At 43.6% G+C, this 22,632-nt stretch overlaps 1 protein-coding gene across 3 annotated transcripts in view; it reads left to right on the top strand.

The window, feature by feature from the left end:
- The first annotated feature begins 774 nt into the window (after positions 1–774).
- The window catches only part of ARPP21 (cAMP regulated phosphoprotein 21), a 202,625-nt gene continuing 180,767 nt past the window's right edge, over positions 775–22,632 (top strand). Inside the window, exon 1 of one of the 3 annotated variants that reach the window (XM_066992407.1) lies at positions 775–932. The gene's annotated coding sequence lies outside the window, so the exon portion shown is untranslated. The remainder of the gene's footprint in view (positions 933–22,632) is intronic. The other 2 variants (XM_066992411.1, XM_066992413.1) reach the window with 2 other exon arrangements.

The raw sequence follows: 22,632 nt of genomic DNA, 5'->3' as shown, positions 1-22,632 counted from the left end.
CTTATCGATGCAGCAGTACATGCTGTTATTGCTGCCCCCAGTGCTCGGAGTCCCCTGTGATGCCTGGGGAGCAGAGGAAATCGAATGCTGCAAAAATTCCTTTAGAAAAGAGAAGTGGCCCAACACTGTGGGTGTTTTATTTTAGGTAGGACATTAACAGGCTATGTTAACACTGCAGGTTATGCGGGGTGAGAAAGTTTTCTTGATTTTGGCTTTTATGCGCCACTTAGAGCACTGGCTTATTGTACCTTCTCACTGCATGCAACAGCACTGTGTGTCTGTGTGCTTTCCCTGTGAGAGCCTGCCATCAGGTAACAAGATGGTGTGGGGCCCAGGTTTGCCCGCAGGTCCTGAGGACCAGAGATCTCAGTGCTGAGACAGGAGAGGCAGCAAATGCAAATGCTCCCAAATCTATCTGTGGCTGGCAATTTTGGAAGGGCCAAAACCACTGCTGGAGGGAAAATTCGGCTGAGGTGATGAACTGGAAAGGACCACTCAGGGTTCTTGGGCTTCCACCCAGATTCCCCGGCTGGTGGCACTGCCCACACTTCACTCATTTGTGTTTTCCCTTTAATTAAAGGCAGAGAGGGACAGTTATTTCCCCACGAGCTGCTTTGTGGTTGGATTGCGCTCCTGCCCCGGCTAATATTAGCTGCACAGCTGATTGTCATGGTTTGAGCCCCACAACAGGTGCAGGAGGGCCGCGGCACTGGAATCCAGCCCAGTCCAGTGCCGACGCTGGCACTGGCCTTCCCATTATATCAGGAAGGGCCGCGTCCCCTTGCCGCCATGCCACGGCCCCCCCGGCTGCCTCAGCTGTCCACAGGACGTGGAGCGGGGCGGCAGGCACCCTGGAAGCAGCAGAGCCATCAGCCTTGCGGTGGGGAAAGCCCAGAGAGTCTGGATGCAACCGCTGCTGCTCAGTGGACAGGGTAAGGAGAAGGCCTTAGCACAGCTCCAACTGCTCTCAGAGGAGGGAGACAGGAAAAAAAAAAAAAAGTCAACTATCAGCAGTGCTGATGAGCAGATATGGGCTGAGTTTGCTCATGTGTTGGCCCTGGTTTCTTTCCAACACAGCAAAACATGAGCACTTTGTGGTTTTTTGCATTAATTTTAATCGGTGTTCTCTAAGTTTAGAATGCTCCTGTGCAAAATTACTTTCAATTCCAATGGCGATTAGATAGCACTGACGTGTTTTAATAATAAACATGGGAGAGATATAGAAAAAGAAATCGAATGTGCTGACTGCACTTGCGGGGAGGGGAGAAGCGCTGCTGCTGTGCTCTGAAAGTATCAGATCTGCCTGCTCAGGGATAGGGTCTCAAGTCTACTGTCTCCTGGCGTTTTCTTTTCTTTTTGAAAGAGTAACATCAGCTTCTTGTGGTAAAAACAGCACAATGTCAAGGTGGCATTTACTTAGAGAAGAGGGGGGAGCCAAAAGGCTTGTAGTGCTTCACAGGACCATTTCTGGTACCTGTTGCCTCTGTGTGACCCTCTCCTCTTGACTGTGCGATGCGAAGCAGGGCCAGCAGGCAGACCAGAAGAGATCGATGTGCCGCTGCGTGGCTCTCCCCAATGATCCTGCACATGTGCATGCACTTGCATGGCACCTAAATGCATGGTCGTGTGTGGCATGATGCAGATTTGCTCGTGGAGTTGAGCAGGCTCTGTGTGCAGTGTGATAGCCTGCTGCATGCTGGAAGTCATATACTGCTGCTTTTTCTAAATTAAAGCACAAAGCGTTAAGAAAGTCACCTCTGAAAACCAGTGAGTTCTGCTCTGAATAGGTGCATGGCCAACAGCAGAAGGTCAGCTCCAGCGGTGTTCCTAGAGAGCTAGATTGATGCAAGACACACTGAAAACAGTGGCAATTTCTCCCTTGACTTGGAAGGCTCTGGTTCAGTGTTCTCCTCACCAGTTCCATACACGGGTAGTGGTGAAACAATTTGCTGGGAAGTTGTGGAAAACTAAATAAGTGCTATCTGGGCCAAAGAAACAGTGTGGAACTGATGAGGAAGATACTAACTCCACATGTGGCAGGTGCCTCTAGGCACAGTCTAGGAAATTTATTTCCAGGACAGGTTTCTGTCTGAGGTTGTTAAAATTTTAGCATTGTCTTGACCAGACAAAGAGAAACTGCCTTTCCTCAGTGCTGCTTGTGACAATTGTGTGGTGGGTCCTGTCTGAAAGCCCGCCTGAGGCTCTCTGCTGCAGAAACCACAAGGACTTCTTGGGGGTCTGTGGGATCCTTCCTGGGCCACGACCTCTGACTGAGGACACTGTGCTACTGTAATAATATTACTGTCCTGCTGCTCGTGACCTCTCCACAGCCAGCACTGTGCTGGGGACTTGACGTGGTGGTATGGCAACGAGGACACTATGTAAACTACGGTAATCCCATACATCTCTTATGCCTTGGCTCATGCTTCCAGCCAAGACTTTCGCCAGCTCCCTCTCTGCTTCCCACTGCCCACCCACCCTGGTTTCTGTTGCCCATATTTTAATATGCAAAGAAGAATTTGTTGTACCCCAAACTAGTGCTTCAGAAATGCAGGAGCTGCTAGGCAGGATTGGGCCAGTGCTGAGTGCTGGCATATTGCTGATGGGAGGCTTGTCAAGGGCACAGAGAGAATACATGGCCATCTCCCTTTGAAAGTCATTTACTTGCAACTTTGAAAGCATCTTTCCAAGCAGCTCAAAGACAGGCGATTTGCAAATTTGATGCCATTTTTTAGATGCAAGTGTATTTCACTGCCAGTAAACTTCTGCAAGATAGTAGCAGTCTAGGTCCCTGGAAAGCCAGCTCTATTGCCTTACAAAGTATCTTGCATCCACCTAGGAAAGAACAAGTAATGTGAATCTCCAGTGGTGCTGGGGACACAGTAGATCAGAAAATCCAGGATATAGGGCAGCACATTTAATTGTTTATGTTTTTCCCATAATGATTAAAAACAAAACAAAACAACAACAAAAAATGATCAGAATTGCAGAAGTTTGAGAAGAGTAAAATGCTTCTCCTGTTTTGCACAAACATTGCTGATCTTGGATAGAAGTTAGAAGGCATATCCAAATAAGTTTTACAATTGACCTTTCATAACCAGGCAGGTCATGCAGTCATTGCTGTATCTGCACAATTCTTTTTTTATTATTTTATTAAAATTATGCATCAGTTTCATAGGAAACTGACATTATGGGTTTATGGGCTCCTGTATTACATTATGTAGTACATTACACTCATAATTTACCCTGCCATCATAATCTAGTAATTTCTTGGGTATTTAGCTTGTAATATCACTGCAACATTATGAGAAAATCCAATTACTTTTCTAAGCAGCATAGGAATCCCCTCTGGTACTGTAAACACATCACCTGGTCAAATTATTTTAACTTGGTGATAAGGAAATAGAAGAACATACTATAATAATATGCACATTGAGGTACTGAGGAAGATGATCCGTTTTGCTTCATCAACTGTTAGAAACATCTATATATATATTCTAGGGCATAGGAGTATGTACATGTGTGCATTTAAGAGTGTGACTTGCATAACATACAAAAGCATGGGCTGGCTACTCTTAACTTCAACCTTCTTAGGATCATGATGAGGATCAACACCACTGCTGATGAGGCTGATGATAGCCAAGCATGCAAGCAAGGTATCCCTTGGTCATATGTTGACAGTCCTGCGCTTCTGTGGATTTGTAAAGGAGCACTTCTTTCCCTTTCTGTCACAGAAAATCTGATGATGTCTGCTCCTCACCAGGGTCTAGAGATAAAAAGCAAAAGGCTGTTTGGCAGAGAGACTGGGAAGAGAAGACTGGGACAAATTTTCCACCAGGTGTTCCCCAGAGTGAAGGCAATTTTCAGACAAGTTTATTTGCAGCTACAGTTGTGTTTTGTTTACAAACTCACACCTCCTAAAAAGCAGAAGAGGGAGGGGAAATTACTGGAAACGTAGGAATAAGAATGCATGAACAATCTTAATGGAAGCTGTAGAGGCACTCAAGTAGATTACATAATTCATCCTTTGGGGAGGTTTGAGGGGGATGAGCCCACCTGGAGGTGAATCCGTTGCTGTCTAGGTGCCTCCTGTTCTTGTCTCACTTGTTATGAGCAACTTTCACTAGCAAACTAGGACAATGATAGCGTGCTCTCACTATGACTGATTCCCTTTATCCCTTTAAATAGCTTGTCTTGAATACAGTCAGATCTACCTAATGCTGGACTTTCCTTGTTATTTTCCTAGCTAATTCAGACATCTCTCCCTTGCTGCTACAGTAGCAACTGCACCTTTTCTTACACTCCCAACTCTTCCCCACAGCAGTTAAGAAAGGTTAGATAAAAATCTATGCAACCCGCCCCTCAGGCCAAAGGTGTTAGTAGGTATGTGTGGAGAGGAGGTCGTGAAGGTAGCATGGCTCTTACCAGAGAAGGAAAAATCCGTTACATACGTTTCTTCTTAAAGGAAGGAGAAAGTGATTTGTTTACAAAGCAGGCAGGTTCATGTTTCCTACCTTAAAGGGATGTTGGTGGCAAGGCTCATAAGGAAGGTGCCCCTTTGAACCTTTTAACCACACTCATGCACCTCCAGGCAGGCCAAGTGGTAACAGCAGAGTGACGAGATGGAAAACAGCAGCAGGCCCCTGGCAATCACGCTTGCAGATCGCCGCGCAGTACAAAAGCCTAGAGCTTGAGCAGGGTAGGTGAATACCAGTGATGGATGAAGTTGAGAGCTCACAGAGAAATGATATAATAAATGGTTGGTCTGACTCAGTGCTGGGGCCAGTCCTCTTTAATATCTTTAATATCTTTAATATCTTTAATATCTTTAATATCTTTAATATCTTTAATATCTTTAATATCTTTATCGATGACCTGGATGAGGGGATCGAGTGCACCCTCAGTAAGTTTGCAGAGGACACCAAGTTAGGTATGTGTGTCGATCTGCTCGAGGGAAGGAAGGCTCTGCGGGAGGATCTGGATAGGCTGGAGCGATGGGCTGAGGTCAACTGCATGAAGTTCAACAAGGCCAAGTGCCGGGTCCTGCATCTGGGGTGTAACAACCCCAGGCAGCGCTACAGCCTGGGAGATGAGTGGTTGGAAAGCTGCCTGGCAGAGAAGGACCTGGGAGTACTGGTTGATAGGCAGCTGAATATGAGCCAGCAGTGTGCTCAGGTGGCCAAGAAGGCCAACAGCATCCTGGACTGTATAAGAAGCAGTGTGGCCATCAGGTTTAGGGAGGTGATTGTCCCCCTGTACTCGGCTCTGGTGAGGCTGCATCTTGAGTACTGTGTTCAGTCTTGGGCCCGTCGCTACAAGAAGGACATGGAGGTGCTCGAGAGAGTCCAGAGAAGGGCAACGAAGCTGGTGAGGGGTCTGGAGAACAAGTCTTACGAGGAGCGGCTGAGGGAGCTGGGGTTGTTCAGCCTGGAGAAGAGGAGGCTCAGGGGAGACCTCATTGCTCTCTACAGGTACCTTAAAGGAGGCTGTAGAGAGGTGGGGGTTGGTCTATTCTCCCACGTGCCTGGTGACAGGACGAGGGGGAATGGGCTAAAGTTGCGCCAGGGGAGGTTTAGGTTGGATGTTAGGAAGAACTTCGTTACTGAAAGGGTTGTTAGGCATTGGAATGGGCTGCCCAGGGAAGTGGTTGAGTCACCATCCCTGGAGGTCTTTAAAAGACGTTTAGATGTAGCCCTTAGTGATATGGTTTAGTGGAGGACTTGTTAGTGTTAGGTCAGAGGTTGGACTAGATAATCTTGGAGGTCTCTTCCAACCTAGACGAATCTGTGATTCTGTGATTCTGTGACACAGTAGAAAATGTTTGGTTAGAAGTGATGGGTAATAAATAAGCTCATGTTGCTACAGATTCTCCAGGCAGTGCTGCAGCAAAAATGCTTTCTGATTTTCTTTCTCTGAGGGAAAAAAGGTAGGGAGTCAGAGGCTCGTAATAACCAGGCATGAATAAAACTGTTTGCTGCATGCAGTTGGTGTAATCTAAGGCTGATCCAGACCCAAGTCAAGTATTCCTTCAGCTGTACGTTCTCAGTTGTCATAGCTAAGATTACAAAACAACTTCCCTTGCGGCTTGTCTAATGTCACCGTCTAGGGCTGAGGCCCCTCTGTTGTATTTGTGGTTATAACACCTTCTTTTCTTGCAGTTACTGTCAGAGCTGCCAGGAAGATGGGGACAATCAGACAGTTTGCCCTAGGCATAGGCTCATTATATATGATACATGGTAATAAATCAAGGGCCACAGACTCGACTTTTGCCCTTAAGTTTCCAAGTGTTCCTGTTTATCATTTTCCATATATTTTTTTCATTTTTGTATGATTTTTTCTCATCTGCTCATTTTTATTTGAATACAAGTAAACAGACCTCTATTGCTATTGCTGTAATGGCTAGTTGGGTAGGCTTTCCAAATTAGTTTTTGGTAGATAAATAAATATTATCTGGATGCATCGTTACAAAATTAATAAAGACTTTGATTAAGAAATCTATTAATTGATTTGGTAATTTAAAAGAGATTTCTCAAGAAATAAATTAGCAACTCTTGGTTTAAAAAGAAGAAAAAAAAGGAGTGGGGAGAATACACTGGCTATGTTTCTAACATTTTGAGGTAGCTTCAAAGAAGCTAAGTCTTACCAACAGACTCCTGAAATAAGTGAAAAAAATATCCACTTTGTGTTTTCATTATAAACACCTAAGCAATGCTTTAGAAATTTCATAGTGATTAAAAAAAATACATCTGAGGGTTAGTGAGCAGTCAGGAAATGAGATTGCTAAAATTATCTGCATAGCTTGAATGTTTAAGTACAATGTGTTTTAAAATATTTTCTGCAGGGTTTTTAACTCACTCCATGAAATGACAGCTGTCCAGTATTAATGCATAAAGGAGGGGCCAGGGGAGTATTTCATGTCCACTGCCAGATGGGGTGCTAGTGTGTGCAATGGGACTAATAGGACTGTCTGAGAGAGTTAGCATTTATAAAATCACCACTGAAGTTAAATGACATAGTTCATGTGCTATCGTACATTTGTATCAGAGTTTTAGAAGCTGTGATTTTAGAAACTTTGTAATTTCACTGCTTTCTTGTGCTCCTGATTTTATTTATCCTATTTTCTTAGCCATGCTAAGGGTTTCTGGGACTTGGCATGCACAGAGGATTATTTTGAAATAGGCATGTAGTGACCTATGATTTGATTTATGATATTAGGCAAAGGCCCAGCAGTTGCTATACAGACCTACTGAGTTCCAGCATTTAGAAAGCGAGGGCTTTTGGAAGCCCTATTTTGGAAAATACAGGATTTTCCAACTACTGGCATATATGATGTTAAATCCTGTAATGTAGTTTCCATACTATTGCATTATGTTCCTTCTTCATTAATCTGTTGGCCCCTAAGCCCCATATTTTTAATGATCAGTTAGCTGGTTTGTTACAGATAACTCTAATAGGGTTAAGTCTGGTTGGTAAGCAAGCCTACCAACTTTTACTTAGGAGAATAAAAGGGGCTGGAAGAAATGTATGTTGGAGAAGTAGATAATTACATATGTAATATGTCAGTTCCAACATCATGTTTATCTTAATTTGAGAATCTGTTAAGAGGTAAAGAAACTTTCCCTAGAAGACAGCTAACTAATAGCAGTAGTTTGATCTGTTCTGCTATTGTTCTTTTTATTTGTAGATTTTACATGCTTTACAAAGTGGTTGTGAATATGGTTATTCCTACTTTATAGATGAGTAATCCTCAGTGAAGCATTTTGTTGGAGATCAGAGAAAAACTTAGAGGGGAGCATTAGATATGCTGTCACTCACACTGCGTCCTCTTTGACTTTTCGAAGAACTGTGTTTACAGCCACCCATCAGTGACTGCAAAAGGGAGGTCATTATGGAGGGACTAGGAAAATATTGCTCCCCACTGCAGGCTCCAAACAGCACGCACATATCTGGCGTAGAATTTCAACCCTACTGCTCTGCTTTTGCTGACAGCGCAGTAATGAGCTGAAACAACACCACACTATTCCCAGAGCTGCGTAGACATTGCTAAGGCCAGTGAATAAGTAAAGCTTACTTGTTGTGACATGGTATACTTGTATGTTATTCATATACTTGTATATATACCAGGTCTGATGCTGTTAAATAAGAAAATCTCTCCCGATTCTAATTTCACTCAAGAAAAAATTATAAAGGAGGGAAAAAAATCAATATTTTCAAACTGGGAACGTATATTTATCAGATTTCTGAGAGAGATTGGCTAAATACAAAGCCTCATGTAACGATTCAGCTTGAATAATTTTGCCATGAAATTAAAATCTTTTTTCCATTTTCACACTTCTAGGCACCAGAGATATAAGAACAGTGTCAAGCCAAGTAGTTGGGGAAAGTTGGGATTGGGCAGAGCTGGTTATTACTCTCCCAGCGGTGTGTCAGGCCCTCACCAACACCCTGAATTTAAGGCCCCATTGGCTGTGTGAGGAGAAGAAGACGTGAGTAGGAGCAAGAGCGGTTGCTTTGGCTAGCACCAGTTGTTTGTGATGATGGTGTCAGCAGCACACAGCGCCAAGAGTTTCGGGCCCCAGCTTGGTAAGGCAAATGAGCAGATATGAAGAGTTTTGTTGGCTTCAGCACAGCTCGAGTGGTACAGTCAGTGTCCTGATGGTCTTCAGTGAGCCTGACTGCCAAAAGCAGGGAATTGTAGTGAAGGTGATTTGTTTAGAGTTTGTATCTGGAGAAGATTATAGCAGAAGTCTGTCAGGAAAGCTTGGGCTTATTCTGTGGGGGTTTGGGCTGGTTCCCTAGCTGTGTCTGGTTACAGGAGAGAGGAGCTCTCGACATGGGCCCTCCCTCTCTGACTTGCCCTGTCTCCTCATAAAATCTTCTGCATTACAAGGAGGCTTCACAGAATGTCACAGCAGAGACAGGGATGGTTTTGGTGGCAGGTTATGAGACAAAATTTTCCAGCCAGAGCTTTCAATGAGCAACACTAGCCAGAGTAAACATCCTCACATCTGGCCCCTGGAAAGGAAGAAAAATCAGTCTTAAATAACCAACTTTATTGACAGATAACTCAGTCTGTGATGTGTGAAAGATCTTGTGCTTTTCACTGAGTCAAAACTGATCGGTGCCATAGTAACCAGGTGGTTCACCAAGTGGCAAAAAAACAGAAATCAGAAAATGCCTTGTTACAACTGGTCAAGTGCAGCACAGGTCCTGCCTGTTTTGCTCCAGGTCATCAACTGAGGTCAAAAGAATCTCTGCACAGTTCAGATTCAGAGCCATCAGCTCCACTGTTCATCCCAAATTTTCGTTTTTTTTTTTTTTTATTGCAGAGTGAGGAGATTCATCTAGCTTAGGTTCTTGACAAACAGTCGGGACTCAGGGAAAGAGATGGGGCATGTACAAAAAAGTCCTCTCCATGCTACAGTTCCTCACCTTTGGGCATTGAGGAGTTTAGGAGCTTCCTGAGAGGTGTGGCATCCCAACCATCGTGTTTGTTAGACGTGCCCCTCTTGAATTTGCCTATGCTTTTAGGTTTATTTTACACTTTTGGCCTCTACAACACCCTGTGGCAGTGAGTCACAATTTAATTACACCTTGTGCGAATAGGTTCAATGCCTCACTGGAACCAGCAATTAGTACTTGCAGTGGCGATGCGAAGAGACATTTCCCGTGCGAAAAGTACTTTTCATCAGCGCTACTCCATGAGGGGAGCTGCCTGTTGAAGCTTGTAGAAGATAACAGTTTTGAGGGGGAAGGGGCAGTGCCAGCTATCAAGTTGCTGACGAGCAGCACTGCAGCAAGAGTAGATAGTTAGGCACTGTCAGCGTGGTGCCGCTCACTTTGTGCTACCTGGCACTGGAACAATTAAAAAATCCACATCGCTTGCTGAACCCTAACTGCTTATCTGGTTCACTGTGGCCATGGAAACACCTGACCTATTTACACCTTAAGCGGAGTGAGTGGCAGTTGCTGGAAGCAGGGTGGGAAAGAAAAGAATGCTTTGAGTTTTGATTTTGGAGATGTTTAATTAAGACAATGTATGTGCATGTGTGCTCATGAGGGACAGCAAGAGGAAAATGGTCCGAGCAGGCCACGGGTTCCTGTCTCCATTCAGCTGCAGCTTCAGGCACTCCTTGAGCAAAAATGATTTGCCAGGAGCCTGTGTTCTGCATATGTAAAGCAACATTTATCTTCTCGTCCACCATTTCCAAAGGTTTGTTGGTGACTTTCTCAGGTCTTATGGGAATTCATCCTTCTGTCACTTTGACACAATGTACTACTTCATGTTTGCCCTGCAGCATTCATTCCTAAAAATGTTCCTAATGTAGAAATTAGCTTGTTCTGTCCAGGAAGGAACTGAAAAGTCTCATCCTGCACATGAGTTGCCCACACACCTCATGACTCTCACATGCTCCTTGTTCATCTCTCAGTACAGGCAGGAAGATGGGAATGTGCAACATAAAGTCATTTGGTCACACTGATTAGAGCAGGAGATTTCATTTAATTGCAGCTCGGGCTTTTACTTACACTGCAGGTTCCCATGGCAGGGTAACACTCTGTAAGTTATCAGAGCATGGGCAAAGCAGATGTCAGGCTGGCTTTTGAAATTCCTGGCCTTCCCCAGGCCAGTAGAGAACATAACTGATCTTCTGAGGGCAAGTATTAATAAAAAGGGGCAAATTAGGTAATGACAGTTACCTGAAAGGGAGCCCCAGCTGAAGGAAGAAGAGATCTGCTGGAAAGAGGAAGATATTAAAGTCTAGGTATAAAGAACTCTGCAGATACAAGATAATCAAGGTGCATATTAAGAATGAAAGGAGCTCCAAGACTTTAAAGATCTGTTGGGAAATCTTCAGGAAAAAAAAAGGACGATTGCATTCAGTATTAGTGAGAGAGAGAGCCTTTAATATCCCCAAAGCATTTGATTAATAACCATAGCATCAGACCTCAGGAATGCAAATTTGGTAGCTCTTTAAGATGAAAGCTCCCCTCCTCACCCCCACCCTCCTTTTTTTTTTTTTTTTTTTTTTTTCGCATGTTTCAGAACCATTCACGTTCTGGCAGGTAACAGTTTTTATCCTGAAAGTAAGGGTTGACTGAGGAACAAACTGTGCAAATTCTGTTTCTCAAACACCAAAATTAGAGAGAAAATACCATCTGTCTCCTCTCCAGCCTACTCGCCCTGGTCCCTGTAATGCCTTCTAGTGGAAAAACAGTCAAGTTAGTCATGAAGACACAAACATGGCCAAGAGCAATGCACTCTAATGTAATGGCCTGTGTGTGTTCGGAGGGTCTGCTTTGCTTCTCCTCCCTCGAGGAGGCAGGTGGAAGTCCTGGTCCCAGCTGGATGGGGAGGATGCTCCCACTGCAGTGCTGGGCTTCTGCCTGGGCTTGGTGGGACACCTCTGCCACAGCAAAGGCTTTCATGTGGCCTTCCTGAGCTTTCCCCTCGCCCTGCTATAGCAATCAAACTGATGGAGCTTTGACAGCAGCTGTGACTCATTTCAGGAAGAAATCCACTTGAGTGCTCATTATCACTTCAGCATCATTTACATTTTTCCCAGTTGGGGTGAATATTTTGTCGTGACAGGGCGCAGGCTGTTTCTTTCGCCCTGGGAAGCCCATACAAACATAGTCTGTACCTGAAAGCTCCTGCCAGAAGCTTTGCAGCTGTCTGACTTCTGTTTTTTCTTTATTTCCTCCTCCTTGTCCTAAATGGCTGTCTGGGTTTTGGAAACTAGTTACACAACACTGTTTTCTCCCTCCTCCAGCACTGCTGAACAAATTTCAAGGCCATGGAAGAGGGGGAGGATAGACTGATGTGCTGAGCCACCTTTGCCCATCCTCTTTATGACTGGGGTGTAATAGGTACAGTTGATTTGAGACTGCCAAGAATTTGCTGCCAAACTGAATTTTTCATAAACTGATTATTGCAAAGTGCTCTTGGCTGTGGAAAGTTCAACACCTTTCTAACAAGCTCAGCACAGCTAGTAAGAAGGTTACTGTAAGTAATCCCCCTCTGGATCCTTGGCCAGGATTTTGGATTTACTGAGAAAGTGTTTCCACCCCTATCCCCTCGCCCCTGAGTAAACCCACTTAAGGTTTTTAAGCAGTTATTATTGGTGCGTGCATAAGAAGACTTTTCTCTGGTGTAAAACAGCCTACTTTCACTGATTTTGGTGCACCGAGTTGCTTTAGTACTGTGTGGATGATCATATGATTTGGACACGGTCAAATCATAGAATCATAGAATATCCCAAGTTGGAAGGGACCCATAAGGATCATCAAGTCCAACTCCTGGCACCGCACAGGTCTGCCCAAAAGTTTAGACCATGTGACTAAGTGCACAGTCCAATTGCTTCTTAAATTCAGACAGGCTTGGTGCAGTGACTACTTCACTGGGGAGCCTGTTTGAGTGCGCGACCACCCTCTCGGTGAAGAACCTCTTCCTGATGTCCAGCCTAAACTTCCCCTGCCTCAGTTTAACACTGTTCCCATGGATCCTGTCACTGGTGATAACAGAGAATAGGTCACCTGCCTCTCCACTCTGTCTCGCGAGGAAATTGTAGACTGCAATGAGGTCCCCTGTCAGCCTCCTCTTTTCCAGACTGAACAGGCCCAGTGACCTCAGCCGCTCCTCATACGTCTTCCCCTCTAGGCCTTTCACCACCTTCGTCGCCCTCCTCTGGACATGCTCCAACAGTTTAACATCCTTTTTGTACTGTGGTGCCCAGAACTGCACACAGTACTCGAGGTGAGGCCGCACCAGTGCAGAATAGAGAGGGACAATCACTTCCCTCGACCGACTAGTGATGCTGTGCTTGATGCATCCCAGGATACGGTTGGCCCTCCTGGCTGCCAGGGCACACTGCTGGCTCATATTCAACTTGCTGTCAACCACAACCCCCAGATCCCTCTCTGCAGGGCTGCTCTCCAGCGTCTCATCGCCCAGTCTGTACGTATAGCCAGGGTTGCCCCGTCCCAGGTGCAGGACCTGACACTTGCTTTTGTTAAACTTCATGTGGTTGGTGAGTTGCTTTAATACTGTGTGGATGATCATATGATTTGGACACGGTCAAATGGCTGAGACACATTGGTGGCAATCTGCACCCAATAGCTTACTCTTAGCATTTTCATCCAAAGATAGTTATGGAGCCAGGGAAAGGAGCTGGCTGAACTACTCAATTTATCTCACAATTCCTGCTTTGTGTTTTCATCTTGCAAAATAATCACCTCAAAAGTTTTTGATTTGTAATGTGCTCATTCTTAATTTCTTGCCAGTGGGTTATCAGATAGGTAGGTAAACTTGTCTACTTAAGATGTGATGTTGTCTTTGTTGCCTAACTGGTGACTGTAACCCTACAAGCAGGAACATTCCTCAAGACGTAGGACAAATTCCTGCCTGCAGGTGAGTACCTTTGTTGGACAGAGTCCCCAGAATATGCTTAAATTGCATGAGTGTCTGCAGAAGGATAAATAGAAAACAGATTGCAGTTGAACCAGAGCTGCTATTTGCAATTAGCCCAAATCAAGTTTAGAGCTCAAAAAATAACTCACCAAGAGCATTACTTTGGACAAAGCATCCAGTTTATCTACTCAAGACTGTGCCCATTCAGACACTGTGGAGAACCTGGTTCGTGGTGGCATCTTGATGGGAAATCCAGCTGGATATCCCAGGGGTTGGGCAGGTGTCCCATGGTGCAGGTGCATCTGCTTGGCAAACCTGGTAGAACAGATGCCAGTTCTGAGCGAAACTTAAAAAACAAACAAACAAACAAAAAACAAACAGGATTTTATAACCTATGTCCCTTAGATCAACTTTCTAGCTCCTACTTTCAAGTAAATAGTATCTTAACAGCAGCAACAGGGGGAGAGCATGTCCTTATTTATTATTCTATTTTCTTTGCCTTTTCTTAATATTTATATCATATATAAATATGGCATATATAAAATATGGCAGGGCTTCACACATGTCAGGGACATAGATGCTACAGAAAACCCATGCTCCTCCAAAAGGGAGATGTTTATGACAGCGCCAAGGAGCAGAACAAAGGCACAACGTGCTGCTCACTGCCAGCAGGAACTTGTATGGAATAATCTGTATGCTGTATGGGATACATGTGGACAACATGGACACAATTTAAAACTAAGCCATCTGTTTGAGAAAACTGAATGTTTTTGATCTGTCACTGAAACGAAAACAGAAGTAGGAGTGCTGGGGCTTGGATGCTCTTGGGTGGTACAAACAAGCAAGACATTTCCAAATGTCCGAGCACACCCTCTTCTGCCAGGGAGAGGGTGGCAGTGCTGGTCTGTGGAGTAGGGAGGAGAACAGTTTCCATGCTTGCAAGAATTGTGAATTAATTCAAGCAGTATGGATATTTATAATTAAAATATTTCCACTCTGATTTGTTACTGAGATTGAGCAACTAGAATGTTCTTGTGGGTGTAAAATCTAGAAAAGCTGGCGGGGGGTGGGGGGGGGGGTTGGGGAGAGAGGGGAGGGAAGGCATGAGGTCAAGTCAGGAATTCTTTTTCTTTTCATTTTACTCTAGTAACATGCCTTTTTGCTGTCCTCTAGCATCCATTTTGAAATGAAAACCATTTTGATTTGAAAAATGAACCTTTGTAATTAAAAGAGAATTTCTGTAAGACATTTTAAATGATGCGGGCTGTTCACTGAAAATGACCTAAAACCAATGCCAAATCCTCTCAAGAATTGCTTCATTGAGTGCTTTCAGCTAGCTCTTCTCACTGCATGACATTATCTACAGTAGTAGGAGTTCTGCCCTTAAAACACAAAGTGCATATCATGAAAAACTGTCATTTCATTCAGATAATTCATAAATATTAAGGATAGTTGTTTGACATGACAAATGATACTGAAAATTACTATGTGGTAGGAGAGTAAAAATGGCAGCTGTGAGTATACTAAGTTTCCAAAGCCTTTGGCAGTAAGAATTCTTATAGTCATTGTTTTTAACAAGAGAAATTATGTTTTGTTCTGTTTTTTGTTTGTTTGTTTGTTTTTAACATTTTAGACATTGAATAATATGCCAGTAAAGATGGGTGAATTTAGGTTTTCTTTTCTGAGAATAAAATAAAATAAATCAAAAGCAAGCACTGTAGGTTCCACCTAGAATGAAATGTCTTTTCCCCAACTTTATTCAAAGAAAAAAGCTCCACACCAAGTTCTTGTTTGTATATGTTTTTACAAAAACGTGTTGTTTTTTTTTTCCTTTTTTTTTTTTTCCGGAGAACAGTTTTGGATTTTCTTCCTGATTTTCCCTTTAATCAATTAAGAGAAGGAGGAGAGGGAAAAGCTGCCATTGCAAAGTTTGACAGTTTCATTAAAAAACAAATTAAAAAGCTCTTTCATTTCTTCAAAAAATGTAAACTACTCCTCAACAGCAGTATATGAAGGTGGCCAAAAATAACCAAGCCTTCTGTTGCTTCATTGCAACAAAAATGTGTATCTGCAGTGTAGCACTAGAGAGATGGGTCTGTACATCTGCCTCTGTGAATCAAGAGTCTCCTTTTGGTGGGAGCTGGGCAAGGAAGATTATGGCATGTTTTACCGCTTGCCATATGTCCCTCCCAACCACTTCATCCGTATATATAAAACACAATTTGAATTGACCTCTAGAAGGCAGGCAGCCTTTAGGATGCCCATCTGCCCTCCCTTGTACCTCCACACCAAGTGGGTTTCACTCTGAAGGAGAGGGCAACATCAAAGACTGAGATGCTCTTTCTCTTCATCTGCAGAACTCCTTACAATGAGTTTATGGCTGGAGCAGATGAAAATAGGACTGTGAAAGGGCATGCAGCTGCAGTGGTTTCCATAAGCAGTTGCTCATCCTCAGGGAAACGGGAGTGCAGCACTTGTGTGCCTGGCCTGCTGGTTCAGGGCATGCTTTGCAGGAGGCTCATTTCTCAAGCTTGAATCGAGCTCTGTCTGACACCAGCTCATGGGGAACAGCACCAGAAGTGTTTCCTTCCATTTCACTGTAGTCGAACGCCACTTTCACAGAAAGCGCAGGCAGCTCTTGAGCTAACTAAACTGTCTGCAAATGCCACCTAGCTGAGGCAAGAGATGAGTTTAGGACCAGCATGTGCCAGCGGGGTGGTGGGAAGAAACGCAGACAGCGTGGGGAGTAGCCAAGCACCAGCAGAGCTTCTTCCCTTTCCCACCACTGGGAACTGGCAGGACTGGGGATATGGTACCAGTCTGGAGTCACCCAGACACAGCTCAGATGAATCAGGGACCACAATGTTTCAGGTTTCCCCACTCTGCTACCACTGGCTGCGGGAGAGAAGAGAGACAGTGCTTTGGTTCTGCAGGTCCTTTCTGTTTTTCTTGCCTTTGTTAACACAGATATCAAATTTGAGGGGAAAAAAGCTCCGCATTTTTTTCAGAGAAAAAAAGCTGAAGTGCTGTTTTCATTCTGAATTGTGAACAAAAGTGCTCTTGACTTTCTCAAGGCACAGAATTCTAAAAATTCACTTAGCATCCTATTTTACTGGCTTTTCAGTTCTGAATTTATTTTCTGTATTCTTCTCTGGTATGTCAATAACACACAGTACTAGTTTTGCTCTTTTTTTATTTTTTCAATAGCTGAAATACTTATTTTAATAAATTCTTTTTTTAAACCTTGGGAGCAGCTGTTACTTGGTGTTGACTAGCACATTTTAACATTGCTTGTAGATCACAGAGTTTCTTTTTTACATTATAGCTGAAAGTGTTTTCTACTTAGCTTAATCTTTTCTATAGGTGTCTATTTAGGTACCATTCATTTGGATGTATGAAAAAAAATGAAGTAGGGCCTCTATTTCAATTTGCGCGGCATTATTCTGTTAGACCATATAGTCCAGCATCAAACATTTCTTTAGACATATGCCTTGCGTAGTTTCATTTAAAGCATTCCTCTGCTTGGAGGCATCAGGCAGACCCCTTGGGCAATTTGTTTCCAGTCGAGAAATATTAATGTTCCTATGTGATAAAGTGCTACTGTTTTCTTCAGTTTCATCTTTCTGTGGCACTGAGATTGTGAACGCAACAAGTGTTGATGAACGAGGCGCTTGCAGAGCCAAGCAGCAAACCCACATCAGTGAAAACAGAGTGGCCTGATGTAGAAACAGGAGTCATCTTTTGATCCATTAATAATGCTTTGTGTGTACGTATAGGTTGCTCTAAAGTGCAGTCTCATTTACTAGATGGCTATATGACAAATGTAGTGCCTGTGTCATTTCTGACCTCTGCCTATGGAAAATGAGCTTTTAAAGCCGTGATCTTTTATATATATTGCCCAGCTTGCAGCCAGAGGATGTCGCATATATGTATGATATCATCAACTGATAAACAAATTGTTCTTGCAGTTTGTCCAGCATCATTAGTTAATTAGACCCTGGCTTTTTAGGCACCTGGAACAAGCAGTGGGAATATAAATTCTTCTGATAAAAGGATTTATTTGTAACGAGTCTTGCCACATAATGAGTTCCAGCTGGGGGAGACTGACCATTAGTGGATGACTCACAGCATTGCCATAAAGATCAGAGTCAAATATTCAGTGTTACAAGGCTTACATACACTGGGTGAGAGCACAAATTCTAAAAACAAATCTTTTGACTCCATTTTTTTTTTACTGTGTTAGATTTCATACAGTCCTCCTAGGCCTGAGAGTAAACATGTAGGACACAGCAGACTATTTATTTTATTTCACTCTTTTATTGCTCTTCCTTTCTCTGCAGTTTCAAGAGGAAAAGAAGCTGAGTATTTAATATTGCGAGAATGCTCAGCCCTTTTCAGCTGGGAGGTGTCAGAAGCAGCTGCAGACCTAAATGAAAGGAGCTCATCTCTGGAAATTTGCTATGCTGTAATAAATGCAGGGTTCTGCTGGTGAGCTGCTGATGGTCCTTTAATGTCTTTATACTCCAGCAGTACTCAAAGGCACTGCGCTTCCTCTCTCTCCCTCCCAGGCTTCAGCAGCTCCTTGCCCCCTTCTTGCTGACCCAGGCTTAGGATTTGATTGTGTGAAGGCGAGAGTTCACCACAACATTCAAGTACTAAGTACTAGGCTGAGTTTGAAGAAGCGGGCTGTGCCTGTTTTTATCATGCAGCCAGCAGCTACCCTTCCGCTCAGATTGATATTCTCGTTTACTGGCATATTTACTCTAAACATTTGGCTCCCTGAGTCACCATCCTATACCACGTCGTTGGTGTGCAATACGGCAGTTGTTATCTATTTGTTTTATTTAGGTAGCACATGCTATGCAAGGAAGAATACATTTGCTCAATATCCTGGTGCAGTATTTCCCCAATTAGAGGGACTGCATGACAGAATGAAAACCGAGGATTACCTTCCAGCCTCCAGGTTTCTGATCTTTTTCTGCTAAGCTGGGAGCATCGGCATCTACCAGCCTGGAGACTGGCGAAGTGTTAAGAGCTTGACAGGTTCCCCAAAGACACATTTACAGCTGGGGAGGTGAGGACAGCATGTGCAGATCTTGGTAAAAGGATCTCAAGAGTCTGAAGGAGGCCCTGGGGAACCGTCTGGATGAAGTGCAACCTGTGGTTTAGAAGCCTTAGAAAGCATTTTCTCCTTTAAGTAGTAGAGATGCTGAGTCCAGTCATGTTGGGATCCATCATGGGGTACATGAGTATTGCGGGCTGGCAGGTGAGACCCCAAGGATGAAAGGGGAGTGAGAATGACAGGCACACAAGACGCTGCCTGGAGCAGCACTAGGTAATGTGGAAGAGCTTGGGCTACAAGAATCTTGTAATGGGCAAAGGAATCGTTCTGGGGTTAGCATGCATGTGCAGATGGATGATAAAACTGCAGGATAGTTTGGATTATTTGGAGATTATCACAGCTGAAAGGCAAGAGTAGTGTTCACTGCTGGATAGCAATGGGAATAAACACAGCATAAAACCCAAAATCTCTCTGACAGAGGAGTAAAGAGACGAATAGTTGGGATTCTTCTCAGCATAACAGAACACAGGGTTGTTTCTGTGCAGTGTTGAAACTATGGTTAGAAAAAAGAGCCGTATGTGGTTTATCAGACTGTAACGAACGTGGCATTTAGAGCCCTGCGGGAGGCAGTGTTGCGGTTGTGAGCTGTCACCACATCTGCTGAAGCTTGGCGGTAAGATGCAAGAGCTGCAGTTGCAGTGCAATACTGGTTGTTTGCAAACGCCCTGGTTTCAGGGACAGCAAAGGATATGGTACCAAAAGCTCTGCTTTTAGCAGATTTACAGTAGTCTCCATCGGTTGACCTGACTCAGGAGGGCAGGTGCACAAGCAACATGGGAGTCCAGCTGATGATGACCTGCAGGATGGAGGAGATGCGAAACCCATGTGAAGGCCTGCAGGCCACAGTAAAAAGGAGGCATCAAATGACCTGACAGTGATATAAACTACTTTCCTAAGGCATGTAACGTTCTGGAAATCTGTACAGGTCAGCCAATGCCTTCATGTGAGACCAAGCACCCACACCTGCAGAACGAGGTAGTCCCTGGAACTTGGAGGAAAGGATGTGTGTGGTGGGATAGGAGAGGAGGACAGCCTGCGTGCCCATGGTCAGCAGGTATAAGGCAGTTACTACCTCATGGAAAAAGTTTTCTTGTTAAAAGCTCATTTTGTTTCATAAGCACAGAGCCCTCACCTGAGCTTACCCAGCACTCGGTCGGCAGGTGTAGTGTAATAAAGAAAAGAATTGGCAATCATTGTAATGAAACTTCAGTTTTTCCATAGCTTGGAATATTGCAGTAAAATACCACCAAAAAGTGACTTGCTCTGACTGACATGATAAGTATTAACATTGGGAAATCATTTTCTGTCTTAAATTTCCCTCACTTTTTTTTTTTTTTATTTCAGATGCTGTTTTTACATCAGTTTGATTTTTTTTTCAGACATAAATAGGCCCTTACATAAGACTTTAGCTGTCTATTTTCTTCTGAAGTTGCTCATTTGTTCTTCTGTTTTAGGAAACCTGTTGGTAGCTAGGATGTGCCAAGAAAATACAACAGACCTTTTGCTCCTTTTTCCCAGCATGCTACCCATCTGTCCCAAAGTCTCATTGCTCTTTAATATGGAAGACTTTGCAGCAGAGAAAGAGAAATAGAAAGAGACTAAAAGTACCTTTATATGGGGCAATCTGCCATTTGGCACGAGCCTCAGTCTGAGTCAATGTTTAATTGTATTTGCTGATCATAGTTCTGGCCTGACTATTTTTAAATAGATGTTATCTATTAAGAAAGAAAATGGGAAAAGCACAGCAAATTCACACAGCAAAGTGCCTGAATGCTTTTAAAATTTTATTTTTCCTTTTAAAATCAAGAGCCTGGGAAATTGAAAACATCCACATTATACTATATAGAAGTAGAGACTTTGAAGCACCAATTTACTAAATATGTGCAAAATCCAGGTGTAATTCATCCCCGATGTTGCAGCCAGGATGTATTTATTCCAAGATCTATACAAAATCCTTTAATTCCCTGGTCTGACAAAGGCCGGCAAAAAGACAGGTTGTATTGTACTGCCAGGCATCATAGGCTGTGTTTCTTTTTTCCTAAAATGTCCTCAGTGACCTCATTGTTGTGAAGTATTTTCTATGGTATTGTATGCAAGAGCAGTCAATGTGGTTCATTCAGTCTATACTATCATTGCAATTAGCTAATGGTGACACGTTTTCAGACATAAATACATATATATAATATATAATTTTTTTTGAACTTCCTTTGTCTGTGATCCCACACCATGATATTCCTCTGCTAACCATGCTGTGAGAATGGGGTATTGCTCTGCAATAGGAAGCTGAGCTACAAAACCAGAAATCATTCTCTCTATGGCTTAGTGAAGGAATGTTGCAGTGTCACTCAACCTGTATGCAAAGCAGCCTGCAAATGAAGAAGAACCGCAGTGAAGCCGGAGTAGAGGCGGGATTGGAGGCTGATGCTCCCACCTTCTAGCTGCCTGGAGAGCAGGCACAAATCTCCTGAATATCTGGCAGGAGAAGCGTGTGTCCCAGCAGCCTGAAGTTTCTTGCTGGAACAGTTTATCCGCCCCACCATCAGGGTCCCACACAGGTGTGCCTTGCTTGAGATCTCTCTTGAAGAACAAGAATCCATTTCTTTTTGGCAAAACTGTTTCCAGGTGCAGGCGTCGAGCTCTGCACTTGGCTCCTAAAGTTCCACGTTCCCAAAAGCAGCCTGCCACAGCTGTGACAACACTGCCAAATAATAACAAAAAAAAAAAAAGAAAAAGCTGTCCATTTTCCGTAGCTCATTTTCTCTTAGAATTAATGGCAGTTGTAAAAAAGCCAAAATGCCAAAATAAAATCTGACCACCCCTGGGAATTTGACATGGAGTTTGGCATGGCTGAGGGCAGGGAGAGGAGCAGAGTATCAGGCTGCATGTCACGTGCATGGAGGTGATAGGACAGCTTTTCCCCATGAAAGTGATTCCTGGCTTTGTTTTCTAATTTTCTGACTTGGTCTCCAAAGGAAGTACAAGAAATAAGAACAGATCACGTATAAAATACCCAGGTGGAGTGTCGCTGCTTTAGGTCTTTCATCCTTAAATTGACAAGGATGTTGGGAGTTTCATAAAACCTGAAGGATGCATCTCTTTTCCTCTGGCAGCACAATAATAAAATCAGCAAAGGCCAATGTTACTGTGTGGATACATCGCTCACAATAAACATTTGAAAGGCATTACAGCTCCCCAGTAAATGAGGCTGTCAAAAAAGGCCACTTTCAACAAATCATACTAAATTATGGCATGTGAAAAGTATTGCAGATTAGCTACTCTTAGTTCATTCTGCGCTTCCGTGAGTGGCAGGCAAGAAGAGGGAAGCTGGTAGTATTCAGCCTTTTATTAGCTATGTAAATACAGGGGAGGTGTCACGAACCCCATTCTTCTGCTGCACGCCCTGCACCTTTGAGATGTAAGGGGGCTTCGCTGCGTCTCCAAGGAGATTGGCAGCCAGTGCTGGAGCGGACTGGCTGCGGCTGTGGCACATTGTGGTCTCTTTGTGGAGACATGTTGAGTATTTTTCATGTGCCTGATCTCATTGAAGCCATTCAGGCTGAAAATGTGTTTTGCTCTTTGTGTATCAGTGTGACAACCAGTATAAATGTCTTGTCATCTCAGCATTAGCAGCTGACTAGCAGCCACCCAGCTGTCCATTCCTGCCTGTGTTCTCTGCCAGATCTGCCACCAGCTCTCTTTGCAGCCTTGGTAAAGTCATCTCCCCCTGCCTGCTGTCAGCTTTACCAAGGGGAGCTCCCAATGCTCACTTTCCTTTGTGGTTGGATCTCATGGATGAAAACCTCAATAGCAATGAATTATTGGTGTTTGTGGAGGGAATTATTAGTATTTATTCTGCCCCTGGCAAACTCTGTGTTCTTGAAGGAAGTACCCATAACTTGTTATGGTGTTTTAATTAAAGAGAGCAATCTGTAATTAACAAAGGGATCCTGTATTTTATATGTGATTTTTATTATTTTTGTTAATCAGCGGTACCTGACAGATGTTAAATTTTCAATTACTCATAGTGCTTTTTTGCATATTTTTCCACTTCAAGGTGGAGTATTTGGGTGAAATATTTTTGCTGTATCTTAAGACATGGTCA

Source organism: Anser cygnoides, chromosome 2, assembly GCF_040182565.1.
Source record: "Anser cygnoides isolate HZ-2024a breed goose chromosome 2, Taihu_goose_T2T_genome, whole genome shotgun sequence".
Classification (NCBI taxonomy): Eukaryota; Metazoa; Chordata; class Aves; order Anseriformes; family Anatidae; genus Anser; species Anser cygnoides.
Note: the sequence above shows the minus strand (reverse complement) of the source record. Positions and strands in the feature narration are given on the sequence as shown.